This window comes from Sander vitreus, chromosome 7 (genome assembly GCF_031162955.1).
Source record: "Sander vitreus isolate 19-12246 chromosome 7, sanVit1, whole genome shotgun sequence".
NCBI classification, from domain to species: domain Eukaryota; kingdom Metazoa; phylum Chordata; class Actinopteri; order Perciformes; family Percidae; genus Sander; species Sander vitreus.
The window spans coordinates 18,280,407-18,302,008 of NC_135861.1; the positions used below are offsets into that span (position 1 = coordinate 18,280,407).

At 40.8% G+C, this 21,602-nt stretch overlaps 1 protein-coding gene across 1 annotated transcript in view; it reads left to right on the forward strand.

Moving 5' to 3' along the window:
* The first annotated feature begins 6,164 nt into the window (after nt 1-6,164).
* The window catches only part of camkvl (CaM kinase-like vesicle-associated, like), a 36,267-nt gene continuing 20,829 nt past the window's right edge, over nt 6,165-21,602 (forward strand). The window contains exon 1 of the mRNA XM_078253975.1: nt 6,165-6,332. The gene's annotated coding sequence lies outside the window, so the exon portion shown is untranslated. The remainder of the gene's footprint in view (nt 6,333-21,602) is intronic.

The window sequence follows — 21,602 nt, forward strand, 5'->3', positions numbered from 1 at the left end:
GTTATAGACAATCCATGACTAGCACAGAAGTCCAACAACAAACAACCACTCTGGTTTAGATCAGGGAGGCCGTTCCTCCCAATCACGCCTCCATGTGTCTCCATCATTACCCACGTGCGCGTTGAAGTCCCCCCAGCAGAACTATGGAGTCCCCGACTGGAGCCCCCATGCAGGACTCCACTCAAGGTCTCCAAGAAGGCCGAATACTCTGAACTCTTGTTTGGTGCATATGCACAAACAACAGTCAGAGTTTTCCCCCACAACCCGCAGGCGTAGGGAGGCGACCCTCTCGCCCACCGGGTTAAACTCCAACGTAGCGGCGCTCAGCCGGGGGCTTGTGAGTATCCCCCACACCCGCCCGGCGCCTCACACCCTGGGCAACTCCGGAGAAGAAAAGAGTCCAACCCCTATCCAGGAGTATGGTTCCAGAACCAAGACTGTGCGTAGAGGTAAGCCCCACCAGATCTAACCGGTAGCGCTCCACCTCCCGCACAAGTTCCGGCTCCTTCCCCCACAGAGAGGTGACATTCCACGTCCCCAGAGCCAGCCTCTGCTGCCCGGGTCTGGTCCGTCGAGGCCCCTGACCTTCACTGCCACCCATGTGGCAGCGCACCCGACCCCAGCGGTTCCTCCCACAGGTGGTGGGCCCATGGGATGGAGGGATGTCCGCCACGTAGCTTTTTCGGGCTGTGCCCGACCGGGCTCCGTGGCAAACCCGGCCACCAGACGCTCGCTGACGAGCCCTCCATCTGGGCCTGGCTCCAGATGGGGGCCCCGGGCTTCCTCCGGGCAGGGTCACTTCATCCCTTCCTCGATTTTTCATAGGATTTTTGAATTGGTTCTTTTATTCCTTTTAATGCTAATTTCATTGTGTGGTGGTGTGTGTGTTTTTGCAGACTGCTGTTGGTTTTTTAAAGGTATGCAAATGTTTCCCAACCCATTGCCGAAGTCAGGGAAGCATTGCCCACTCTACATCACAGCTCAAATATAGCTGCACCAATTAAGGCCAACTCCACTATGCTACATTAAGCATGTGGTAGAAATCATTCTATATTCCTGTGTTATTTACCTCTCAATGTTGGACTGTGCAGACCCGCACCTTGTCAGTGGATGAAATCAGCTGGAACTTCAGTGAGGCACAGCAAACTTAATTTGAGTGTGCATGAATGTGAACAAGATTGTGGAGATAACAGAAATGCATTTGATTTACATTCATTGTCCTTTAGCGGTAAAAAAAGATAAATGGATCAGAGGGTTTAGTTTAGACCTTATAGAGGAAATAAATAATCTGTTTTTCTTTATACTATTTCTCTTTTTGTCTCTTGTTTTCTCTCTCTTCCGTTCTTCACTAATAGCTGTCAGAGGAGGAGTGAAGTAATTACAACCTGCCTCTGACCCACACTGGCCTGCAGCTCAACGAGGAGGACCTGTGGAGTGCCACAAAAAGAGAAGAAGAAGCAGAAAAAAGATGTAATATGAGACAGATTGATAACAAAAATGGGAGAAAAAGAGGAAGAAGAAGTGATAGCAGAGACGGAAAAAATAGAGATTGAGAGTGACTGTGTGAGGAATGGTGATGACGGAGGGAGGTAGAAGAGGGCAGGCGAGAAAAAAGGATAGGGGGCGAGCAGAATGGCAGAGGGAGAAAGGGAGGGTAAGCTTCCGACAAAAGGAAGTGGGAGACAATCCAGCAAAACACATGGTAAGTGTATTTGTGTGTGTGTGTGTGTGTGTGTGTGTGTGTGTGTGTGTGTGTGTGTGTGTGTGTGTGTGTGTGTGTGTGCATGCATTCCCGTACATGTTTGAGCAACAACGTGCGAAGGGAGTGCAAGCAGTCGATGGTTACAGCCCTAATAGCATTATATTACTTGATGCCAAATTTGAAATATAGGCGAGAAGGCTAGATTGCAGGCTGTTAGGGATTTAATTCTAAATTAAATCTCTAAGGAGAAAATTTGCATGTAAATCCATGTACCAAATCATTAATGTATGTATGCACAATTGTGAGCATTTAAATCAGAGATATAAGACAACTGAGTGGGTGCCACGATAGCTAAAGATGAGCACACATGCACACACACAGAACATTTTAATTAATTTAATTTTAAGAATTAATTACACCTACATAGCCATATTCTATTGCTCTTCATACTATTCATCCTGCACATACACTTATTCTTACTATTCTTATAATGTTACCACACTGCACATAGCTGTACATACTGTACATATCTGTCTATATGGTTCATTCAGTATATCCATATTTATTCTGTTTTTCCTATTATATATTCTGTTAATACAATGCATATATCTAGATCTACTATTCTTACTACTAGTATAATGTCACTGCTACTACATTGCACATATCTGTACATGTTGTTCATACACTGTTCATATTGCATAGCCATATTTATTCTGCTCTTATAACACTGCAATATATTTCTTGTCCTGCCTATGCACCACCTGCCTATACTTGTATATCGCATTGCACTTTTCTGCTTTTTTTTGCACTTTTTGACGCAAATTGCATTTCACTGTCTTTATACTTGTACACTGCACAATGACAATAAAGTTGAATCTAATCTAATCTAATCTAAAAAAGTGTGCTTGAGTCAGGATGACAATTATTACATCAATTGCTTTTTTAATCTCTATTCAAGCCTGTGAGGATTATAATATCTGATATATATCTCAACTCAGAAACGTGCACACACACACACACACACACACACACACACACACACACACACACACACACACACACACACACACACAGGCACACACACATTCACGGAGTTGAGTCCAAGTGTGACAGAAATGGACAGCAGAGAAAGTAAAGGAATGGAGATAAAACAGTGTGAGTCCAGAGAGAAAGAGAAAAGGGAAGCAAAATGTGACAAAGTAAATGAAGGAGAGCCAGAGCTCTGAGCCCTCCTTCTGAATGGCTGTGGGCCTTGAAGCCTGAAGCTCCAAATGGCACATTTGGCAGAGGGATGTTTGCTCTGAGTCCTCAAAGCTACGATGCATTTCACTTTTATCCCAACAGCAGTGCTCTCTGCTTTGCTTAATGGCACAATTTAGCTGACCTCTTCTCTCTCTGTCTCACTAGGAAACCAGCAGTGGAGGGTTTCCTAGAGTGTGTTTTTTGGCTTAGTTTTGATGCACTCATGGAGGTTAAGGTCAGTGCTTGTCATTACAAAGTAAATCATGATGGTGAGTCATAATGAAACATAATGGTCATCTGACACCTCTGTGTCTGCCAGTTAGGAATTCTGTAGTCTATATCCTTGACGTTCCACTTCCGGGATTGCTCCGGCGTCGCAGGAAATTTCGTCGGATGCATGTATGTCCATTTCCTTTCGCTTTCTTTGTGTTGGAATTTTAAACTCCAGTGGATTTATGAGGACTATGGTTAACTGCTCCTCAGATCTCTGCAGGGTAAATTGAGACAGCTAGCTAGACTATCTGTCCAATCTGAGTTTTCTCTCGCATGACTATTTTACAGTGGCTCCGTGCGGAGTTTAGCGCCGCCAATGATGATTGTGATTGGTTTAAAGAAATGCCAATAAACCAGAGCACGTTTTTCTCCCATCCCGGAATGCTCTGTGGAGTAGCCAGACCTTCCGCTGCTCCGCAGTATGTGGAGGTAGGTCTGGCAAAGTGAGGCTAGGAATTCTGCATTGATGCTCTCTTGGCCATATCAGATCTGACCAGGTGAAGGCTCACCATCATGAGTGTCATCAACAATGTTCGCTGCTTAATGACCATGCATGTTACCCTAGAAATCTAGACGCAACCAGGGTCAGTCTAGCAACTCTCCGTTGGCTTGCGAGCTGGAAAAAACTAATTCTGGTCAGGCCAATCACATTGTGTATAGAGTCGGTGGGCGGGCTTAACATAATGACGGCAGAGTTGCGACAGTTCCCTGCTACTTGAAAACAAAGAAGATGGCTGCTGCTGCTGGTGAACAACTTTCAAATCGGCTTTAGCTACTCTGGAAGACTTGGAGTTAAGCTTTTCTTTGAGAAAAGAACAAAAAATGTCACTGAAGTCATTCTTAAAAAAGGAAGATGTGTTCAGGGTTTTGCCGACCGGATACAGCAAAAGTTTAATGTATCAACTAGCGTTGCTCTGGTTGGTTGTAGTGATATCTTATTGCCTGCAGAGGGAATTTGAAAAACAACCGTTTATCCCGCCCCTCGGATTGAGCCCTGCCAATGGTGAGTTCCCGGACCCAACATCTTGATGTGGGTCTGGCTTGTCAGGCTACATGCATGTTATTTGATCATTCAAATAGTGGTCGAAAGTAACTAAGTACATTTACTCAAGTACTGTACTTAAGGGGTACTTTACTTGAATATTTCCACTTTCTGCTACTTTATACTTCAAGGGAAATATTGTACTATCAACTCCACTACATTTATCTGACAGCTGTGGTTACTTTTCAGATTATTAGTCTACATAAAAAGCATGCTAAATTGTGGCCTGTGACCTCTTACAAAGAAATGGTTTAGTTGGGGCTCATTTCAATTACATAACTGTTTAAGGTAAACATATACAATGTTTCAAAAATGAATACAAATTTGTGTATCAGTACTTTTTACTTACTTTTACTTAAGCAAAAGATGTGAATACTCTTTCCAGCACTGTCAAATACCCAGCAGGCAGAGACAAGAACAGGAACCTGACAGTATAATGCAACCCAAAACAACAGCCCTGGCCCTGCATGTAGTTGTAAAGCTTATATGTAGTGTATATTTGGAGACTATATTTGTCCTTGTTAATCCAACTTTATGGTAATTTTTGCCCCCACCCCACCACCTGTACATAGATGATATGCATGATAAGCTAAAGTGTATCAGGTAAATCCTGTGATTACAATTTGCCTAAAGATAATGGTGGGTGTCGTCAGTGCAGAACCACTAGACACCATCACTGATGAGACTTTATGCTTATATTTTATATTATTCCTAGTTTCCTAGTGTCACACACCCACAGACACACATACACACACACACCTTTGTACTGTATTTTCAGTAAATTTGAAGCTGCAGCAGACTCAAGGTCTCTTATGAATGTCTGTGGAAAAGACTGTAAGCAGCACCTGGACAAAAAGACATGTCCATCCCCCTCACACATGCTCTTTGTCTCTCTCACACACACACACACACACACACACACACACACACACACACACACACACACACACACACACACACACACAATCCACTAGCAAGCATGTGCATAGGCAACCTCACAGACATGTAGAAACCCAGTAGTTAGTTCCTGCGTCATTACAGCAGCCATCTGTCAGTATACAGGCACACATACACTGACTTGGCTGTGTAGCATCCACTACACACACACACACACACACACACACACACACACACACACACACACACACACACACACACACAGGACTGCATGCAGACACATTGCATATCCATGAACACCCCAGGAAATAGCTCATCCCAGTGACCCATTCTGCCCCGCACACCCTGCTAATATGATAGATTTTACATGAAGCATTAGATTCACGTGCATCAATCCAAGAGGTGAAAGGTTTCCTTTCCCTAGTTCTCTGATTTCTCTTTCTCTTCTATTTCTATCTTTTCCTACCCACAAGAATCTGTCTGTTTGTCTGCCCTGGCAAAGACTGATGTCATTGTCCACTAGTGTGCTTCCAGTGTGTGAGATGAAATGATGAATGTTGAGGTATAATCCCACGGTTTAATCCAGACCACTCCCAATCTGCATGCCTGCACAGCCGTGCACGACTCTGACAGTCACACAGACATACAGTTTTGTCAAAACATTTTTTTTTTTAAACATGCACTGTTTGGGAGGGAGAGTGGAGGACACACATTTGGGCCTCCAGCAGCCTTTGCAGTAATAATCACATTATTCAAATATGCCCACCTGCTAGACACAGAGAGAGAGAGAGGAAGAGACAGAGAGAGAGAGAGAGAGAGAGAGAGAGAGAGAGAGAGAGAGAGAGAGAGAGAGAGAGAGAGATTATTTATTTCTCATGGGTGGGAGACAATGAGTGAGAGTGAGAGTGAGAGTGAGTGAGAGTGAGTGGGTGGGTGGGAGGGAGGGCGGCAGGCAGAAACAAGCAAACTAATTCTCACCGAAGAACAGACAGTCGTGCCAGAGCAGGAGCTGCTGTTAGTTCACCTCTCTGGCGCTCTTTGCACATCAACAAAGACACGTTATTTGTGTGTTTGTTCTTCTTCCTCGCGTCTACCAAGTAGGATCAGAGTTTCCATTTTGGATAGGGGGCTGCAAACACTCGCACCCACACTTTCTTCAAGCCTCGAGAACTTAAGGTAAGGCACGCTGTATAAACAATCATCAAAGCGTAGGGCATTCATTTCGCTTTTACAACTCGAATGAATTCCCACTGGCGGTAGAAAGCAGTCGATGAAGAGATAAAAGAGATGTTTCCTGCTGTGCTGCTGCTTCTGCTGATGATGATGCGCGCTGTGCGGCCAACGCGCGTTAAACAGCTGCAGCGAAAATCTCCAAACTGGCACGAAGAAGCCGAAAAAGTGTCCGTCTGCTCATCGTGCCAACATAACGTTAAGCGAGATGCAGTCTGTAATATGTAGGAACATTCACTTGTTGAAACTGTGAGTGTTAACTAAATCACTGTATGTCTGCACCTGATGAAAACGTAGCCTATATCAGCGGAGCGATTGTAACGAACTTATTGTTTTTATAATATTTCTATATAGTACAGGCTTTTTGCGCAGCATTATGGTAAATGAGCGTAGTCTCTTAAGTGACCAGGATATGTAAAACCTCACATTTACAGCTCCTCATCTAAGTGAGTAATTCTATAATTAGGCGACAACTGATCCACTTAGTGTGGTGATTTTGTCCCATTGCGAAGTTCTCCAGACAGTGATATTGACTGCGTCAGTAATGAGTTCCCTCTGAAGTAAAAGCAAAGCAAGGCGTTCACATTTCCCTCCCCTTCACTGCCTGATTCCGTGAAGCTGCATCCAGCTTGAGCTTTTCCAGTTATTCACTTGTTAATTATGCATTAAACAGTCCAGAATAATCATCCTTTGTACCTCCTCCAGTCTATGCCAGCATTTTGACTGCAGGCTTATGTTGAATCAAGGCTGATGCTATTAGATTTTAAGTGTGAATTAGCAACATATCAAAAGTGATGAAGTGTTTATCAAAGCCACAACAGAGACTATATCATATTCACCCCCCTAATGGCCTCATTAACTTGCTTTATATGAGCTTGTGCAATTTGATAAAGGAGGAGAGCAGCAGAAAGAAAAGAAAATATCACAGAAAATCTAGTGTAGGCACTACTGCACCCCAGAGAGAAACTAAAGGAGGTTGCTGAACTAAGAAAGGGAACAAAGTGGCTAAAGAAAAGTGGGGGATGACGAAAGGGGGGCAGGGGAGAAAATAAAAAGTGGTCCACACATATTCCTCATTTGACTTGTGAGGGTTGTGCTCTGTATTTCCCACCACAGTCGCTTTAGATGGGGAAGAAAAGCTCGTTCAGATTTTATGTAGCAGACAACAGGGTGTGAAGAACCTTCTATCAGACAGCATTTCTCTCACAGTTCACACCTGTCTGCCGAGCTGTCAGCCTCACAATATGCACTGTCACGTGATGATTTCAACCGGATCAGTCCATCTGTGAGTTACCTGTACAGTTGTCTGCCTCTATCTCCATCCATTTTTCCAATCCTCCATTCTACCACTCATTAACCTGCACGTCTATCTATCTATCTATCTATCTATCTATCTATCTATCTATCTATCTATCTATCTATCTATCTATCTATCTATCTATCTATCTATCTATCTATCTATCTATCTATCTATCTATCTTCAAATCTTTCTCCCATCCTTCGTAGCCCCACTGTCCTTCAAGCCAACCTGTAAGCTGCAGTATTTTATGTTTGAACTCATCTCTCGAGACCTCATTTAGAGTTTATGGAAAGGCTGCAGCCTAAGGGACAAAAGGCTTTCAAATCATTAGTGTGCTTTTTCATTGTGTACTGTACGGTTCATGCAAAAAAAAAAAAATCTTCTGTCCTTGGATTTTTTTTCTGAAAAAGTCAACACACCACGCACATAATCAAACAAATATGGTATCAGTGATACACTGCATGTGTGTGTTCAGGTGTGTGTATGTTTTGTAGTCCCCAACTTGCTTTATTGTGGGAAAATGCAGCTCAGGTTTTACAGTAACCATATGCACAGTTGCTGCCTTGTCAAAGTCAAAGTCATTTTTGGAGATTTTCAGCTGACTGACCTATGATGTACACTCAGTCAGAAACATTTGGATGATGAAGTATATCACTAGAATATCAAAGGACGGAGGGATGGATTTGTTAGTCATCATACAGTAAAATAATAACTTAGATATAACAATTTGTAAGATAGTTTTATGTAACATATTGACATTTGAGTCACAATTGAAATCTGCTTGCTTTAAAACTGCTTTTCTGATTTAGTCACGTTTTTTTGTTTGTTTGCTTTTCTGATTTCTAGCAGGATATCCACACAAGTCACACAAGCAATAGGCCAAGGACTCTCTTTTTTTGGTGCGATCCAGGTGTGGAACAACACATTATATTAAATTTTAGGCAATTTTTGCTATTTTGAATTACTGTACATTCCTGAATGAGAAAAATCTTGAACATGTATCACGATTGGTTATAACTATGTGTATTTTCAGCAGATAAAAATGCAGCTAAAAAGCCAATTTTCTAAGATTTTCTGCTATTAGAATAACACATTTCAAGAAGATGAATCTTTGGTGAAGGTATTCTGATTGGTTATGCTGGTGAACAAGTTATCCGCTGACTTGCATCTCAGTTTTACATATTTACCGGCAGGGTGGATTTATACATTACAGTAGGAAAATGCTGACATGGTCATATATCCAAAGATCTATCAGTGTTCACAATTCCACGGTTTGAACTCAATTAAATGGAAGAGTGGGCTTTGATTTTGCACCAGCCATTTTACATAGCTTCTATTGATTACCAAACAGATCATCAAGGGTAAAGAATGGAGTTATTGCAACACTGTTCCAATACAAGTAGCATTCAAGTTACGCCTTTTATGATGGAAAAGCAGAAGACAGGATGAGGATGAATGGACGAGTGATGCTCATGTTCACAGTACCATTGGTGGTATTGATCAGCCCACATATTACTCGGAGTTGACTCACTGCAGTCTGAACAGAGAGGTTGAAGGAAATATACTATTTAAAATAGAAAAACCTGAAACCTGATTTTTTTAAAACTTGAATATTGCTTATGATAATATTGGTCAATGCAGGAGAGAAAGGGCAACATATCCGGTCCCAGCCCAGCGGATAAAAGCTATTTTTTCAGATTTATGATTTCATCAATAGGGAATCTAATACCAGGCTTTGTGTAAATGCTGGTGCAATGCATCCATCAAAAAAACATTATAATGTAATGGTATGCCATAATAGCTGATAACAGTGGATGTAGTGAACGCCCTCTGATTCTTTTATGGTTGAATGTGAATGTTTCCCACTGAGATTCTGCTTCTGAGGCACAGGGAACACAGTCACAGGCTTTTCTTGAATCTGCATCCCACCATGTCCACAACCACAGAGATTTTCCATCACAGCCGCCAGGATAGGTTACAGATGGTGGTTGCAGGAGATTAAAAGGTGCATCGATCCATCAACATGACTTTTCGAACCCTCTGTGTAATTTGATACAGTGTTCGCTCCTTGCCACCATATTTGGTGGGAAGTAATGATCCTTATGTGCCCCAGGGGCTCAGGGATAACGTTGGTTGTTTTTTTTTTGACAAGGACTTGGCAAACATTGGCCAAGCTGAAATAATTAAGTTGGAGAGGATGAACAGGCACACAGAAAGTAGTGGTTAGACAGTGGAGGCATCGGTGCCAAGATTAAAAAAATATCCTATCAAAACCACTCCATGCTTATTTGCGCAAACATCACCGCCGATGTTACATAAAGATGAGCTTCAGGATAAACTGCACACACAGCATATGCTTGTTTTTGCTCTTAACTGAGTTTGGTGCCAGAGGTTTCTCATGTCCTGCCCTCCTTTCTCATCTTTTGCCTTCCTGCTCTCACATACTCCCATCTCATCTGCTCCGTCTGCTCCAGCTGAGCCCTCTGTCCCCTGGTGAACCCCCAACATGCTTTATCTATCTATCTATCTATCTATCTATCTATCTATCTATCTATCTATCTATCTACCACCTTTTACACTGTCCATGTTTTAATATCTCCAAGTAGGCCCTACAACTGAATCAGCTGAAGTGGTGCCACACCACTCGAGGTATGAGTAAAAGCTAAAGTTAGCATGCAATGTATTTTATTATTGTAGTGCAATATGCAAAAGACCAAAAAAACGTTAATTACTCATCATTTTCACAAGTCATGTTTATGACATCCTTTACTAGATGATTATTATTTCAGAATGATGTGGTGAATGACTTGCATAAACATAATAAGTGCAAGGTTTGGAGATCAGCATCTGTGTAGTTCGAATTGTAAATTAGCACAATAATTGTCAGTGTATATATATACTCCCATGGTCCTACGTTCCCCAACTTAATATCCTCTTACAGTAACATGACACGTTAACGAGACTTTTCCAAGGTTTTTATGTTTTCAGTAATGTAGGTTTCTTTAGGTCAAATGTACAAATCACCGACCTACAGCTTTTAGCCTACTGATGTTACTCTTTGAAACCTATGCCCTCAAATTTGCAGGCAAGATAGTTTTTCTTTCACAGTGGCTGAACTGATTTTTATCCTTTCAATCTCCTTTCATTCATTTGTGCATTTGAACTGCGAAGATAGCTCCTACCAATCTTTTTACAATGTTAGTTTATATCAAGAACATAAGACCCTGCAACATAGGGATAACACCCAATAATTCCCTAATAACACCATGCAAGACCAGAAATGCCACTACAGTTGTGTTAAAGTGTAATTTGTAAAAATGTTATCCACGTTGCATAAAGACATTTTTACCATCTATCATCTCAGAGACTGAAGTCATGATTAGGGTGACTAGACGTCCCGGTTTGACCGGGACAGTCCCGATTTTGAGTTGCATGTCCCGAGTCCCGACAAAAGCCTGTCAGGACGCTAAAATGTCCTGATTTACCCCAACCACTATGAAATTGTCCTGGGTGTCAGCGATTACATAGCCAACGTGGTCTTATTATAGCCCGATCATTAACTAAACCCATGTAGAAAGACTAATAAAGCGTCCAGCGTATGAGTTTAACAATGTGTGTGTGTGTGTGTGTGTGTGTGTGTGTGTGTGTGTGTGTGTGTGTGTGTGTGTGTGTGTGTGTGTGTCAATCGTAGCAGTCTGCGTCTGCATAATCTGTGCAGCCACCGTTATAATGTATAGGCTATTTGTAAACATTGTTTCCAATAGGGAAGCTATCTGTCCTATCAAATGAGATTAGATTTGTGTGTTGTTGGTTAGAATAACACTGGTAACACTTCACGGTAAGGGTACATGAATTATCATGAATTCATGCATGTATGAATTAATTGATGTATGTATTATTATGCATTATGTAATTAATGATTTATGTATTACTGCATTCCTTAATATCCCATGAATCATCAGGAATTGACGTGTTCATAGTCTGTCATTCGTGACCTCATACATGAACAACACAACTAAAGCATTAGGTACATGGGCACATCGTTATGAATTATGATTTATTAAGCATGATCATGATTATTTTTCTGCAAAAAATGTGGTCATCACTGCACAAATTCTGATTTGAACACAACTTGTGCATAATGATGTACCCACCTTACTTAATGCTTTAGCTTATGTGTTGTTCATGCATGTGCATGAGGTCATGAATGAGAGGCTATGAACTCATGTAAATACCTGATGATTCATAAGATATAAAGGAATGAAGTAATCACAACAAATCATGAATTAATTCATGCATGAATTCATAATTCATGTACCTTTACCGTAAAGTGTTACCATAACTTTAGTTGAAGCCTGTGGCAGCAGTTCCAAATAATTTGTTTAGTGCCATGCAATGAAAAATACCTTTTCACAAAGTTTTTCACAAGTTCAGTGGGTGCATTTTCCAAAAGAATGCTTTAATTCTGAAAAATAAAGTTGGTCCCACACGAAACTCACTCAATGTCTTTTAATATTATTTCTTAGATATGTAGGCTACATACCAAGAAAATTCATGAATATTAACTGAGATAGCCCATTATGTTGTGAGCAGTAGGCCTACGTGTGCTGTTGGCAAAATTGTGTCTAATCTGTCTGAGTCTATGTCTGACCTCGGCTGGCACATGTTCATGTTAAAAAGCGTGTGCGTGCACAAGCACTACGGTCACGCGCAAAGTGTCCCGGTTTTAGTTCCGGAAAATCTGGTCACCCTTGTCATGATCTAAGACACACAATTGAAAGCACCAGTTAGCGGTAGCTGGACTATAAGAGACTGCACAGATACCGGGGCAGTAACAGAAATACTTGCTATCACTGCTAGCCTCAGCAGGCAGAAAGACTCACTCATCTGTTTATCTTTGAAGCAGCACCACTGCTAGCCTGACCTTACGCTCACCCACACTACTAGAAATTAGATGTTAGGGCTAGTGAGATGATAAGTGGAAGCTAATGGTTGTAACCGACAGAGCTAGTAAGTACTAGTACTCACTGTAGTAGTGAGTTTCATGGATTGTGAACTGAAAGAAACAATCAACTGGGTAAGTGCTTTGCTATTATCACACAAAAAAATTGCTATTATCACACAAAATCTAACAGTAATTAATTGTAGGACTAAGTGGCAAGCTGTTAACCTGCTAATGGTAGGTAATTAGCAGAACTACCACAGTAGCTTATAGGTTTAGCTCGACCTTCCCCAACTGCACAAAAGAGCAGCAATTGTACAGCTGTATTGTAATTGGATAATATACAATATTTTGTTGTACATTTGTTAGCCAAACTCTTTCTGGTTGTTGCTCTTTCACAGTATTTTATAAAACAATGTGAGAGTTAAAGCTACAAAACATTTACAATGGCAGGAATCCCAGATCTCAGTCACTGCCAAAATATTATGAACTGATCCTTGGGCCAAGGATCTGTTTACCTAATTTCAGCCAAATTCATTTGTAACTTTTTGAAATATTCTGCAGACAGAGAGACAAAGATGGGAGAACACATGCACCAACCAACTTCACTGGCAGAATGAAAGAACTTCAGCATGTGTTACTACACTACACACAGAGATTTCAGCAGCTCTCTTTCACACAAACACACTGTAAATGTGTTTTTTTTTTTTTTTTACTTGTACTGTGGTAGGACAATAAACACCAGAGCCAAACTGTAGAGAAACCGCAAAACTACAACCTCTGATTAAAGCACTGAATCAAATTCTACCGATGAGGTAGCTACAAGCAACATGTACTGTACCAACACATCACATCGAGGGAGGAAATAAATGCGTGGAATCTTAATTATTGCAGCTCAGGCCAGGACGGTTCTTCACAAAGCATTACATACACATGGGTATGCACTCACATAAACGCAACCACAATTTACTGTAATGCAAAGTGAGTTGTGTTATGGTAGAGACTCACAGCTCTGTGCATTTAAAAAAAAAAAAAAAAACCTTTCCAATCATTTTTATGCAAAGAGAACAGAGAAAGCAAATGTCAATGAAATCCCCACAATATTGCTTTCTTTTCACTTAAAAGGTTGTAGCACATGAAGTAAATAACACATCGTAAAGACGTTTTTCCCTTTTTCATGTGGTTCTGTGTTCAGACTTATGTAGCTTCATTTTACATTTATGGAATCTATTGATTGCTGACCTTTGCTTAATGGTGTCTGACTTCTGCTCTAAAACCTAAAGCATTACATACACAGTAGAAGAGTACTAAAGACAGGTGAGAGATTCTTCTACAGTTGGGAATTTTTTTTTTTATTTTTTTTTAATTTCTTCCATCTTAATCTCACAGATAAGGGATGTGCTTTGTTGTAGGTTACTGAATACATTATTTAAGGCCTTTTAACATACATACATATTATGTGGGGAGAAATAACAAATGAATAATGAGTTAGAGGAGAGAGAGAGAGAGAGAGAGAGAGAGAGAGAGAGAGAGAGAGAGAGCGAGAGACTGGAAGTGACAGAGAAACAAGGAGGGATGGACAGAAAAGATAGATTTAATGGGGAAAAGAGCAAAGGAGATTGAGAGACAGAAAGAGTACTTCATTAAAGTGGCATTCATTACCAGAGCCTGTGTATGCTGTCCTCTCTGTCTCTATGTCGTCATTTATCCATCTCTTCTCCCTTTTTCCCTTAATGCTTAATTTCTTAGCCTCTCTTTCTCTCTGTCACCTTTCGCTTTCCTCTCAGGCCATCCCTCACTTCCCTGTGCTTCTGTCTTGTCATCTTTTCTCCACCTCCCCTTATTTATCTCTGTCATTAAACTGTTGTGTGAATGACTGCAGTGGCCTTTAGTATGAAAGAAATTAGGAACAGAGAGAGGAGACAGCGAAACCATCCTGGCATAGCTTTCCTTCCTCCAAATAGCCCTCTGGAGGCTATGCAGTGTATCTAACATACTCCACCTGGCCCAATTTCACGTTATCTGAGTCCACTCACCTGTTAATTGGGGTTTTTCCTCATGCTTGTCCAGACTGAACATAGTTAAATTGGGAGCTCTTGGCTTTGAGTTCAGCAAAAAGTGTGGCTAAAACTGGGCTAGAATCTGGGCCAGCAAACAGTAGCTAGGACACAGATCAGACAATATGACATAAAATGTACAAATGAAACGCATAAAATACTATACACATACCTGAGTGTAATCCTGCTTACTCTTCTAATGGTGAAGATTAAAAAAAATAGTAGGACAGAAGTATATATAACTTAAGCATCAATGCTATCATTATGAGTAGCAGCCACTTATTGCTTGCTTGTTTTATTCGTCATTGGGATTTATCATTTCTTCTTCCTCCACCAGCCCCAGCTATCAACCCTTACGTAACACCCCAAGCTGTTGCATCCAACAAGCCACTGCTTTATCAGGCCTTCAACTGTGGCTCCCCACCGCATCATAATGATTTCTGCCAAAACCACTACCCCTCATCTTCTGGTAGCCGTTCCCCTGAACAGTGATAGAATGTAACTAAGGCAAGCTAAGGACAGCTGTGGCACAGTACGTTTTAATTGAAAACAATTATGGAAGGAACTTTGCACCAGATGGAATGGTTAGTGTTGAAGGACACAGATACAGGCAATTAAATATACTGGGAAAATAAGGTACATTTGAGATGGGTTTTTTTTTTCCACTGAACTAGTAGGGAAGCGTGAAGTGTCAAGTGTCTCCACTTTCTCCACCTTGGTTGAATGCATAGATGGATGGGGGGGGGCAGAACTGATCTGGAATTATTGGCTCAGCTGGTCATAAAGGAGGCTTTATCCTCACATTGCATTATGCAAGCCAAGATCTCTGCAAGCTACAGGTGAAGGATGACTGCTTTGCAGACACAGATTCTCTCAGTCTCTCTGTTGCTCTCTCTCATCTTCCTCCTCTGTATATTTATCTCTCTCTCAGGATGGATGAGTTTAATACTGAGGCAGATACAAAGGCAGATTTCTTTACTGAAGTGCATTGTTTACTCTGTCTGACTCGTGAAATAAAAACCAAACCTCTTCTCCTTGTCCTCCGCTGATCCTGCCACATCTCATCCATTTCCTTACCATCTGGCCTTTGCCTTTTCTTTACTTCCCCTCTTCTTCTCCTTGCTCTCTTCTGCTCTCGCTTTCTCACTCTGTACCATTACGGAGGCATCACATTGATTGCTTAAATGCATCTAGCCATCTATAAGAGATACCTTTTGAAAGGTATTGACGCTAATAAATATACTCAGTCTCAATGTTTTTCACTTATTCTTCTTAGTCTTTTCACTTTTCACTTATCCTCTCCCTTTCTGCCAGATTTTCTTAACGACAGTACTGGCTTTAAAAAAAGCTTCTAAGACAAAAAACAAGGTCTTCTCTGAAAATCCCGTCTTTTAAGAAAAGACCAACATAGAACTACTATCTGTTGCAGCTCTGGATACTATTGTTAGTTTCACTCATTCATTAATCACAAACTCATAACTTCACAGTTTCATTGATGTCAAATTGGTAACATCCAACTTTCAAGTTTTGCCATAGGCAGCATGCACGGTTTGTACTTTTATTACAGTAAAATGAGCATTTGTAATTAATATATACACATGACCAGACACTAGTGTGCACTAGTAGTTGAGTAATTGAATATATCATTATTCTTGATGGATAATCTGCTCACAAAATCTAAAACCTTCAGAAATAGTGAGATGTGGCCTCTATGCTCGCCTTTGAAGAGACATGGCACTGAGAAGTTGAGAATCTGTGGGGGAGCGGGAAAGTGTGGGTTTGGAGGAGACACCATTCCAGTCTACCTCATCAGAAAAAAAAAAAGCTAGAAAAGCAATAGCAAGAAAAGAAAATGGCGAGAAAAAGCAGCTAAATAGGAGAAAAGCTAGAGCATGCTCTGCCTTTGCTCTGACCTGGTTCCAGTTAATCCGCCTACTTTACACGATGAACGTTACCTCCACACTGTATTTATAGAGCCTTTTGCTGTGTGTTCTTTGTGTGTAAGCCAATGTGTGTATATGAATTACATTTTTTTGTGTGGCCATGATTGTAGAGTAAATGCATTAGTCCATGTCATATAGGGGCAGGGGGTCTGAAAGCACAGTATGAAGAGAAAAAAAAACATGTTTAAACCCCTGTTTACGGCAATCAAGCGGAAATCCTTAAGCCTGAATGTTGGAGCCATTTTGGAGGCACCATATAATACAGTTCCTGTGGCCACAAACTCTAAATTGAAATGACTTCCCAACTTCCCTCTCTCTCTTATCTCTATAATGTCAGTGATTTACTGAATAATGTGTCATTATTACTAACAAAACATACTGAACTTTAAAGAGAGGGAATGCTTTGAGACACACTGGTTTGATTGGCCGACTTTGGCTCTGCACGGAAAAACGCAGTCTTTCAAAAATTCTGTTCACGTACAAACAAGTTGCAATACATTATGCAGGAAGCGTACTGTGACATGGATTAAAAGATTTATGAAAATAAGGAATCATTTATATGTAACAAATCTTGTCAAGATGTCAATATATTTATTTCATTTTTCTTTCTTTAAGTTTTCTCAACAATGTCCGCTCCTTGATTGATGTTTCAAAGCTGCACATAGGCACAGTAGTGCTTTGACCTAAATGCTAATGTCAGCATGCTAACATTTGCTAATATTTGCTAATTTGCACCAAACACAAATTACAGCTGAGGCTGATAAAATGAATTAGAAAGAATACGTTTTGCATGTATTTGGTCACAAACCAAAGTATTGGAGAAATTAAAGGGATCAAGAAAGTTGTCACAATTCATTGCGAGGCTGACATGAATGTGTGCACCAAATTCTATGGGAATCCATCCAATAGTTGTCGAGACATTTCACTCAAAACTGCAAAAATGTCAACCTCATGGTTATGTCAGAGGAAAATCAGGAGCTCATAAAAGTCAGTAGGATAGGAGAACCATGATTGTCTGTACAAAATGTTGTGCCAATCCAATTCAACAGTTGCTGAGATATTTCTTGAGTCACAAAACCAGACATGTTGACTTTTGTCAGTATTTTCCCAAAACCACAATTGTTACCTTACCTTAACTAAGTTTAACGTAAGTTTAAGATCTCTGATCTCAAAGTCCTGTGCTTCATGCCCCTGCATGCACCCTCCTCAGCCACCTCCCTGTGACTTCTGTGCAGTATAAAGATTGATATAAAGATATTGCCAATAAACATAATCCAGGAAGCAATTGCTGTTCCATGTATTTAGCAAGTGAGTTGTATATATCTCAAATGGATAACCAGAGACTGTTGCTCTTCTACTAAAATGGCAACCCAGAAGACGATTCTACATAAGCTCACCTCCAGCAAGGTATACTGGATGCTATAAGGTGTGAGCCGTATACCCACACACTGTTTAAAAATAGAGAGGGCCCTGACAGTCCTACACAACGCTTCACAGCAGAGACCTCTCTGTTGAAATGGTCTCCAGCCTTATGACTCTTATCCAATCACTGCTCCTTTCTCCTCCTCTTCTCTGCTCCTCCTCTTCCTCTCTCTTCTCTCTCTCTCTCTCTCCAGGGAGGGGATTTTGCTTCTATAAGTCTACCATCACACTGAATATTTCACAAAAGCACTTTTTTCTATACACACACACACACACACACACACACGCACTGCTGACTTTCTCACGGAAGTGTTCTCACTTTTACTCCCTTCACATCTGTCGTCTTCCATGCTTTGTCTTCGTCTTTCATTCTTCCCTTTTTCTTGTCATCTTCATCTCAATCTCATTTTCTCCTCTGAACACTGCCAGACAAAGAGGGATTTGTCTGACAGTGCTCACTATTCATTCCTCTGCACTTTGCTCTCTCCTTCTCACTTGCTTTCATTCTCATCAAATTACTTTCTTACCCACCTTTTATGACTTTCCAGGAAATGTATTTGAAATATGTAGGTCTTAAAAGCATTGCTCACTTTGTAATCAATACACTCTCTGCTTGGCCTTTATGCTATTTTCCTGCGTTGTTTATCTATAATGCAGCCTATACTGACAAAATTGATTTTTAACTGCTGACTAATTGGTTCTCGGGTCAGTTCAGCTAACCTGACATGCCAGATAGTTTGTAACATAGAACCATCTGAGAAGTCGTTATTGGAAACTGTTTGGAAAAGGGCAGGCACTTTCAAAAAATATCTGGAAGGTGATTGGATAAATCACGTCTGCCATTGTTACAGCTGTCAAAAACACCTAAACCATGCCCGTAGCTGCCAGTAGCTCCTCAGTGGTTCAGTCCGCTACTGTTCGGACACAAATGATCTGATGATGATGAATGTTTTATGTGATATATGGTCCCGCGATTCTGTTATGATCTTCTGATATCGGTAAGAATCCAGCTGCTGTGGAAGGTAACAGTTCCGCTACATTGCTGTAAATTAGTTGTGATAAGGTTAACTTCATTAGTCATTAAGGTTGACCTAAATGTCCCACGGTTGTTATTGTACACTATTAACTTAGCATTTAAACAGGAATTGCTGCACAGATAGCCGTTATATGAAACTGCAGCCCACTAAAGTGTATATAATCAGACATTTTCCTAAGCAATTTACTCAGCAGGCACAACCCTAATGTTAAAAGAGTCAGTGCATCAGTGAAGATAGCGTATACATTTTACTCATCCATGAATCATTTATGTGGTATGCAGGATAAGTCTATTTCATAGCCTTAGTTTGTGTGTATTTCCCATTCATTCAACCCCCAGAGTTTTAATAATGTGTTTTTTGTCTCGAAAATTAGATTAATTTCATCGTTATTGTCAGTCAAAGCTTGCTTACTGTATGTGTGTGTGTGTGTGTGTGTGTGTGTGTGTGTGTGTGTGTGTGTGTGTGTGTGTGTGTGTGTGTGTGTGTTTTGAAATGCCTCTGAGGCTCTAATCTAGCTGCAGAACAACAATCACCCTTTCAAAGTTTTCCTAAAGCATTTGGAGGTATCTCAAACAGAAAACAGGTGTCATTCCAACCACAATGACTGGACTACCATTTCCCTTCTTCTTCTTCTTCCCATTCAGCGTCTTTCTCTGATTGCAATGACATTTGTACAGGTCAGACATTTGTTATTTGGAATACAATGCAGATGGAGACATTTAAAAAGAAGTCCTAGATGCTACATAACAGCATACTGTAAAACTACACAGCCCAGAGTGTACAGGTGCCTGATGTAGCCTCGAGCTACTGTGAAATTCTAATGTCAGTCACAGTTTGTGTTTTCAAGAGTAATCAGAGATGCAGACATCTGGCGTATATAAATGGAATCACAGTGCAATAGTTACATTCCTCCACTCCACTTTTTGACAGCATTATCTGCATTAACATTAAAAACTTATACATGGAGGATGGATTTTAACTATGATATAACAAATGTGGCAGTGTTTTAAATGGTGATTTCCAGCATTTACTTTTAATGTGTGCTTGAAGACAATGTGCATAGTTGTCTGTATTGTTAACTTGATCTTATTGTGAAATCAGAACCTAAATATGTCGTGATATCAGTTCGCCACAATGTTCAAATGTCATCTTGTGAGGGTCTTCTCCCTTCGGATTGATGTTAAATTTCCACTCTGCACTCGTCTTGCGTTTCATTCTGCAAATGATGGAATTTAGCCATTGTTTTCTAGATAAAGGGTTTGGAAAATGGAATTCTTGATAGGGAGCTGCCATGAGTGGACCACTAATCCAAAACAGTGGTAGAAAGTAACACTCTAACCTCCCTCTTTTCCGTCTTCATAATGTTTTTTGTCCCTTCTCTTAACCTTCCCTCTCTCTTTCTCTCCCACTCGAACTTTCTCAATGGACCAAATGACCTAATTTCATCTCAAGAATCGTGCTTGAGCAGGCTTGTTCTCATCACTCAAGCAAATATGCACACAGGAAGAGGTGCTGGTGCAGAAGTAGCACAATCTGTGGCAGTAAGGTGTATATTATGAATATCTCTAAATGCCTCTAACGTAACAAAGTCTGCCATTTGCTTGGCCTCTTTCTGCTTTACACTCTATAGTCTGAGCAATAATGAGTAGCCAACTCATGCTGAAAGAAGAAGAAAAAAACAGCTGGATTTCATTTAAATCGAAAATTCAATTACCTGTCACCTGCCTGCCTTGGGTCCAAAGGTGAATTAGTGACTGTTTTTAAGCATTTTTTTGGGAACATGTTATGCAGAGTAGGTATTTAAAAGTTCAACATCTACCATCTGGCAAAATGGTTACTAAAATGAAAGTAAGCTCACATTCACAGGCATATATGCTGTGCAACAAGTAGTGGTGAAAAACACATGGCACCAAAACACTTGATGATCTGTGCTTTCACTTTTTATCAAAAAGAGGAAACAAAGTCACCAGGATGCCGCTCTGCTCGTGTTGTTTTTACGACATGTTGTCTTGCACATCTCAGTCAGCGGAGATGTAACATATGGACTAAACAAAGGGTGAGAGATGTTTATTAGGAGGAATGAATGTGAGGAGGAAGAGAGTAAAAGTAAGAAGATGGTGGAGTTTTCTTTGCTGCCAATTAGCTGAACATCCCAGCTGGGGAGAGACGGTGCAAGAGGGTTCTATGACAGAGAGAACTGTGAAAGCGTGTGTGTTAGATTGTTTGTGTATCTGTATGTGTCTCTCCCCGTTTCACTCTTACTTTGTTAACGTGTGCATGTGTGTGTGCGTGTGTGTGCATGCAAATTAAGGTGTGGATTGAGCCTCTCAATTGAAGTCTGGGTTTTTTGGAGAGGCACTCTGCGCGGTGTGTCAAGGCTATGTTTGGCCACAAAAGAAATGAATGAATGCAGTCGTGATCAAAGGGGATACACACGCAAATGTATGTACGCAAGTGCATGGGCACACATAGATGCTGAGAAAAGAGATTTTTCAGTTTAATTTATTCTCCAGAG